This window comes from Dipodomys ordii, unplaced genomic scaffold, assembly GCF_000151885.1.
Source record: "Dipodomys ordii isolate 6190 unplaced genomic scaffold, Dord_2.0 Scaffold116, whole genome shotgun sequence".
Classification (NCBI taxonomy): Eukaryota; Metazoa; Chordata; class Mammalia; order Rodentia; family Heteromyidae; genus Dipodomys; species Dipodomys ordii.
Window position 1 is genome coordinate 1837014 of NW_012267332.1, and position 7609 is coordinate 1844622.

Here is a 7609-nt window from a genome sequence, read left to right on the forward strand (position 1 = left end):
CAGGGCCTAATGCATTGCAAGGCAAGTGCTCTACCACTGAGCCACCTTCCAAGCCCCAAATTTGTGAGATTCTTATCTCCAAATAACCACCACGAAATTGGAAATGGAACTGTGGTTCAAAGCGGTAGAGCACTAGTCTTGAGTAAAAAAGCTCAAGGACGGCTCCCAGGCCTTGAATCAAGCCCCAGGACTGGCACAAAAAATAGTATTGTTGACTAAAAATAGTATTGCTGGGAATGGTGTATGACCCCAACACTAGAGAGTCTGACAGAATGATTACAAATTAGAGACCACCTTAAGCTATATAATAAGACTTTCTCTCAAAAATCAAAAAATAGACAAAGGTCTGGGGGCATTGTTCAATTCGTAGAGTGCCAGTTGTGGGTAAAAGTAGAGTGAGTATAAGGGGCCTTGAGTTCAAGCCCAATAATGGCATTTTTGGAAAAAAAAATCAAAAACAGGGGCTGGGAAGGTGGCTCAGTGGTAGAGCGCTTGCCTTGCATGCATGAGGCCCTGGGTTCCATTCCTCAGCACCACATAACAGAAAAAACCGGAAGTAGCGTTGAGGCTCAAGTGGTAGAGCGTTAGCCTTGAGCTGAAGAGCCAAGCGACAGTGCCCAGGCCCTGAGTTCAGGCCATGACCGAACCAAAAAAAAAAAAATCAAAAACACAGCTAGGCACCGGTGGCTCACGCCTGTAATCCTAACTACCCAGGAGGCTGAGCTCTGCAAATCACAGTTCAAAGCCAGCCTGGATGGGAAAATCCCTGAGACTCTGTTTTTTTTTTCTTTTGGCCAGTCTGGGGCTTGAATTCAGGGACTGGGCACTGTCCCTGAGCTTCTTTTTGCTCAAAGCTAACAATCTATCACTGGAGCCACAGCTCCCCTTCTGGCTTTTTCTGTTTATGTGGTACTGAGGAATCGAACCCAGGGCTTCATGTATGCTAGGCAAGCACTCTACCACTAAGCCACATTCCCAAACTCCCTGAGACTATTTTTTTTGTTGGTGATTGGGCTTGAACTCTAGGCCTGGTCACTGTTCTTCAGCTCTTGGCAAGCGCTCTACCACTTGAGCCACAGCACCAATAAATTACCAAATAAATTACCAATAAATTACCAAAACACTGGAAGTGGAGCTGTGGCTCAAATGGTAGAGCACTAGCCTTGAGCAAAAGAAGCTCAGGGAAGGTACCCAGGTTCTGAGTTCAAGCCCCAGGACCAGCAAAAAAAAAAAACTAAAAAGCAACCACCAGTCAGGGGAGAAAAACACAACATTCAACATCGTATGACTTTCTAGATGCTCTAAAATTAAGAAACAGGAATTTGTGGGTTATTTCTGTAATAGTCACAAACTCTTAAGCAATTCTAATCACACCCTGACATTCAGGTCAAACAGTATACTGTACTAAATAAATTATTCTTGCCAAGAGCCTGTGGCTCACACCTGTAATCCTAGCCACTCAGGAGGCTGAGATCTGAGAATTGCAGTTCTAAGCCAGCAGCAGCTGCAGGAAAACCCATGAAATTTTTTTTTTTTTTGGTCCAGTCGTGGGGCCTGAACTCTGGGCCTGAGCGCTGTCCTTCAGCTCTTCAGCTCAAGTCTAGTGCTCTACCACTTGAGCCACAGTACCACTTCCAGCTTTTTCTGCTTATGTGGTGCTGAGGAATTGAACCCAGGGCCTCTGGCATACAAGGCAAGCACTCTACCACTGAGCCACCTTCCCAGCCCCCCCCATGAAATTTTTATCTTCAATTAACCACCAAAATGCCAGAAGTGGAGCTGTGGTTTAACTGGTAGAGCAGTAGCCTTGAGTGGAAAATATGAGGGATAGCACCCAGGTCTGAGTTCAAGGTCTCAGTTCATCATCACTACTGCAAAAACATCTGGAGGTATGACTCAACAGTGGATGCCTTAACTTACAAGCCACGAGACCCCGAGTTCAAACCCCAAGACCACAAAAAAATTACATACCTTCCTTTATTCCTACCACAACAAAGGTGATTACACTTGGAATTCTTTAATAACTAAGCTCTCTGTAAGCTTTTGTTAGCTCTCAAAGCAACTCCTTTTTTTTTCTTTTTGGAGCTAGGGATTATACTCAGGGCCTCTCACATGCTAAGCACATGTTCTACCACTATACTAAACCCAAGCCCTGGTAGGTCAACTCTTACATAATCTCATGACACTAGATGTCTGCTATATGTTTATCATAAATAGTCCTGAGAATTTAATTGTCACTGTATACTTCTATTCTTATATCTTTTTTTTTGGTCATGGGGCCTGAACTCAGACTAGGCACTGTCCCTTACCTCTTCAGCTCAAGGCTAGTGCTCTACCACTAGAGCCACAGTGCTTTTTCTGTTTATGTGGTGCTGAGGAATCGAACCTAGGGCCTCATGCATGCAAGGCAAGCACTCTACCACTGAGTCACCTTCCCAGCCCCTATTCTTATATCTTTGTTGATGTTGTCTTGGGTATTAGCAGCATCTTCTGGATGCTTTTCCTTCCTAAGAGGCAGGTAACACACTTTACATGAACCATTTTCTTCTCAATTCCAACGGGCATACAACACTCTGAAACTTTCCAGTGGAACTGAAGAAGAGAAGTAACTAAGGCATTTGTCCTTCCCTATTTGCTTTAGTTGGGGCATTAGGTGCACATCCAAGGTCAGCAGCAATCACAATGATACATTACTTTTAAAAAGACTTCTTCATATTCATACCTTTTTTTTGTCATTTGTGGAGCTTGAACTCTGGGCCTGGGTGCTGTCCCTGAGCTTTTCAGCTCAAGGCCAGCACTCTATCACTTGTGCCACAGCACCACTTCCAGCTTTTTCTGTGTATGTGGTGCTGAGAAATCAAACCCAGGGCCTCATGCATGGGAGGCAAGCACTCTACCACTGAGCCACCTTCCCAGCCTTCATATAATTCTTTTAACTTGTCCTTGGCTTGAACTCTGTGCCTGGGCACTGTCCCTGAGCTTTTGTGCTGACAGCTAGCATTCTTTCACTTGAGCCATAGCTTCAGTCCCAACTTCTTTTGGTAATTGGAGATAAGACTGTCATGGACATTCCTGCTCAAGCTATCTTCAAACCTTGGTCCTCAGATCTCAGCCTCCTAAGTAGCTAAAATTGCAGGCCTGAGCCACAAGTGCCCAGTCCCCATCATATATTTCTACAAACAAAACTAATTAATGGAAGATCTGCAGTTCAAAGCCAACCTGAGCAGGAAAGCTCCTTAAACACTTATCCCTAATAAACTAACAAAAAAAAGTCAGAAATGGGCTGTACTATGACTTAGTGGTAGAGTGCTTGACTAGCATGCATGAAGCTGTGGGTTCAATTCCTTAACACCATATAAACTGAAAAAGCCAGAAGTGGCACTATGGCTCAAGTGGTAGAGTATTAGCCTTGAGCAAAAGAAGCTCAGAAACAGTGTCCAACCCCTGAGCTCAAGCCCCAGGACTGGCAAAAAAAAAAAAAGCCAGAAGTGAAAATGTGGCTCAAGTGATAGAACACTAGCCTTGAATACAGAAGCTCAGGGACAGTGCCCAGGCTCTGAGTTCAAGCCCCAGCACTGACATACACACAAAAAAGAAGAAAAATAAATAAATAGGGACATTGACATCAATATGTTAGTAAATATCTTGCATCTTTTGATTCCCCCAGGGCTTTGCTCACAATATTTCTTCTACCTGGACTGGTCACATTTTCTTCCATTCTGCAAAGTTAAATCCTATCCAATCTCAGCTCAAATCCTTCCTTCCTGCATTTTCATGAACACTTCCTCTTTCTAGTAAGTTACGGACAGAAGACTCTCCCATGTCTTTGCTATAGACATTAGAAAGTTTCAAATGATGAACCTAAAATCACAATTTAAAATAAACTTTAAAAGTATGAGATAGGGCGGGGAAGTTGGCTCAGTGGTAGAGTGCTTGACTCGTGTGCATGAGGCCCTGGGTTCGATTCCTCAGCACCACATAAGCAGAAAAAGCCAGAAGTGGTGCTATGGCTCAAATGTAGAGGCTAGCCTTGAGCTGAAGAGCTGAGGAACAGTGCCCAGGCCCAGAGTTCAGGTCCCACAACCGACCAAAAAAAAAAGTATGAGATAAGTAACCCAGTTATTCGTTCAGAGGGGCTGATTTGGGATTCAATTGATTGGTAAATGTTTGAGGTTAGAAAGACTCAATTCTTGTGTACCCCCTCCTCCCACACTTCAGTTTCACCTAATTCAATGTTGTGTACACAGTCTTAATACAAAGCCCCATTACAGTTGATGAGGAGGGTAGGACTAAAACAAAATTCAGATTCTGGAGGGGGGGTGGTGGAAAGAGGCTTATTGTTAAATAAGACAAGTGTTGTCTATGCTTAAAATAAGTTCAGTATCTACAACAGAAAATGTCAAAAGTTAAGAGACAGCCTAGAATGCAGAAATCGCTGAGGTAGATCCAGCACCCGAGGGACAGAAAAGGACAGAGCGCTACAGACTGGGCTTCAGAGATACATGCCCTGGGATGGGCCAAAGGGTGCACTCTGTGACTTACTGGAAAGGGGCATCGCAAAGAAACTGAAAACAAGTGTCACCTTTTTAGATTTAGCTTATGCTCTTAGAGCAAACCAAGAAGCCACATAACAATTTTGAAAAATTATTTTATCCACCACGGTGATCTTAGTACTCAGTTTCCAAAGTAGAAAGACATGTCAGGAAGCAAAGATTTCCCCAGGCTCAGATGACTTCCAACACAGGGCACAGACCTTCCGGTGCCCCCCAATTCATGAACCTAGGCCATGGATTGTAGGCTACACTCCCCAGACTGGTACAAGAAAGTAACATGGGTCAGGACCCAAATCATCTCTTCTGTTATTACGTTCGGGGAGGTGGACCTGAAGTGTGTGGGTCGTGAAGTAGTGTGGGGTGTGCCCCACACAAAACGACCTTCTCACCACACTTAGTAGTAGATTGACAAACACCAAATACTCCTTTGGTAATCAGGGGACGATGGGAACCAATGTAGGACTTACCTGGCTGTTCCGTGCGGTGGTTAAACCTCCGGAGCTCCGGAGACTGTGGCAGCGAGAAGTCTACACTCGCAGCCTCCAAGCTCTCACACTCTGGGAAGTCACAATAGCCGCGGCAGTGACGACGGCTAGGCGGTGGCGACGTCGACAGCTCCTCCCTCCCGGCGCTCCTTTATCCGCCCCCAGCCACCGCGGCCGCCAGCCCTGGCCCCACCCACTTCTGCTCCCCATTTCCGGGGGAGGTGCCCTGGCCGGAAGCTGGGCCTGCAAGGGAGCACGTTCCACGTCACGTGGACTCCGGAACAAAGCCTAAATCTAGCTCTCTCTCGCCCTCTGCTGCTCCCCGCCTCTGCAGTTTCCCAGCCTCAGCCCTGGGAGGGGCTGGAGTTCGGCGCTCCTGCCTCCTTCCTAGCTGCAAGCACCAAACCAAGTTAAACAAGAAAAAACAATCTCTACCAAAACAGTGCCTCTTTTTAATGTACCAGGAGAATTCCGTGGGAATCATCTTCTACTATGTTCTTCCTGGCTCAGCATGAAATTAGCGCGGATCAGTCAGAGTGGGCTAAGTTACTCCAAATACTGGGAAGCCTAACGACCAATATAAATGCCAGAACCTTGGAAGATTGAATCGCTCTGGGGACGCAGATCAATGGTACTGCACTTGTCTAGCACTTACCAGACCCGATTCGATTCTCAGAAGTCTCTGCCCCCAAAATAGAATGCATATAAATTCATGATCTTTACGTGGACGGGGATGTCCCCTTTCCACTTATTTTATTGCTCCATCATTTATAATACTTAAGGAGTCAGGCGGTACTGGCTCATGCCTGTGGTCAAGGTTCAAAGCCAGCCCAGGCAGAAAAGTATATGAGACTTTTTATCTCTAATTAACAAAGAAAACCGAAGTAGCTCTGTGGCTCAAAGTAGTACAGTACTACAATAGCCTTGAGCACTGAGTTCAAGATCCACAACCAACAAAACATAGAAACAGGGGCTGGGAAGGTGGCTCAATGATAGAGTGCTTGCCTTGCATGCATGAGGCCCTGGGTTCAATTCCTCAGCACCACATACACAGAAAAAGCTGGAAGTGGCACTGTGGCTCAAGTGGTAGAGCAGTAGCCTTGAGCTGAAGAGCTGAGGAACAGCGCCCAGACCCAGAGTTCAGGCCCCATGACTTGCAAAAAAAAAAAAAAATCCTCCAGAAAAAAATTCCCATTATGTTGGAAAACAAAGTATGGTGTCCTTTTCTCAGATGTTTTGGGAACCACTTACTGTATTGCTAGCCTTTGCACCTCACTTCCTTATGAACTCACAATGATACTCTATGTTTTGCTACCCTGTAATCCCCTTAAGCATTTTATTTTTATATTTTGTGTCGTGGGGTTTGAACTTGGGGCCTGCACACTCTTCCTGAGCTCTTTTGTTCAAGGCTAGCATTCTAGCATATGAGCCACAGTTCCACTCTGATTTTTTGGTATTTTAGTGGAGATAGGAATCACAGATTTCCATGTCTGAGCTGGCTTCCAACTAAGTAGCTATGTTTAGAGGTGTGAGCCACCAGAACTCAGCCCAAATTGATGGTTTTGTTTTGTTTTAATCTAAGAAAACAACATTAAGCTTTTGTTTTCCAACTTGTTTGGATTTTTTTTAATTATACTGTACTGTATGCATGTACACACAAAGAATACACTTAGGGGAGGAACCCAAAGATGTAACTCCCTTCAACATCTAAAATACTACTTATGAAAACAAATTCTAGTAGGGAGGGGTAAACGGGAGAAAATGAGGTAGGGGGTAACAGTGTTTAAAAAGAAATGTACTCAGCTAGGCGCCAGTGGCTCACGCCTATAATCCTAGTTACTCAGGAGGCTGAGATCTGAGGATTGCCATTCAAAGCCAGCCCTGGCAGGAAAGTCTGTGAGACTCTTCCCAGTTAACCACCAGAAAACTGGAAGTGCTGTGGCTCAAGTAGTAGAGCACTAGCCCTGAGCAGCTCAGGGACAGTGCCCAGGCCCAGAGTTCAAACTCCACAATGGACCAAAAACAAGAAAAAAAGAAATGTACTCATTACCTTACTTATGTAACTGTAACCTGCCTGTTCATCACCTTTACAATAAAGATTTTTTCAAAAAATGAATTCCAGGAAATGGGAACATAATTTTTATTGCTGCTGGTGGTTTTATTGTTAGTGGTATTGTCTGTCGTTTTTGTTCTCTTTTTAGGGGTACAAAGGGGGAGTACAAGAATGGAGGGAAGATGAACAAATGCAGTCATGGTTTTCTTTTGTCATTCATGGGGCTCAAATGCTGGACCACTAGCCTTGAGCAGAAAAGTTCAGAAACAGTGCTCAAAGTCCTGAGTTCAAGCCCCAGGATTGGCAACACATGCATACACACACACACACACACACACAAAAAATTAAAAATTCTAAAATTATTACACTTATGAACATTAAAAATCTTCCTTTTGTAGCAAGAGGTAGTCTTTTCCCATTTCTTTTTTTTTTTTGTCGGTCATGGGGCTTGAACTCTGGGCCTGGGCGCTGTCCCTCAGCTCTTCAGCTCAAGGCGAGCGCTCTACCACTTGAGCTAC

General features: G+C 44.7%; 1 protein-coding gene across 1 annotated transcript in view; it reads right to left on the minus strand.

The window, feature by feature from the left end:
- Positions 1–5094, minus strand: part of Atp7a (ATPase, Cu++ transporting, alpha polypeptide) — a 122433-nt gene extending 117339 nt beyond the window's left edge. The window contains exon 1 of the mRNA XM_013028901.1: positions 5021–5094. The gene's annotated coding sequence lies outside the window, so the exon portion shown is untranslated. The remainder of the gene's footprint in view (positions 1–5020) is intronic.
- Positions 5095–7609: the final 2515 nt, after the last annotated feature.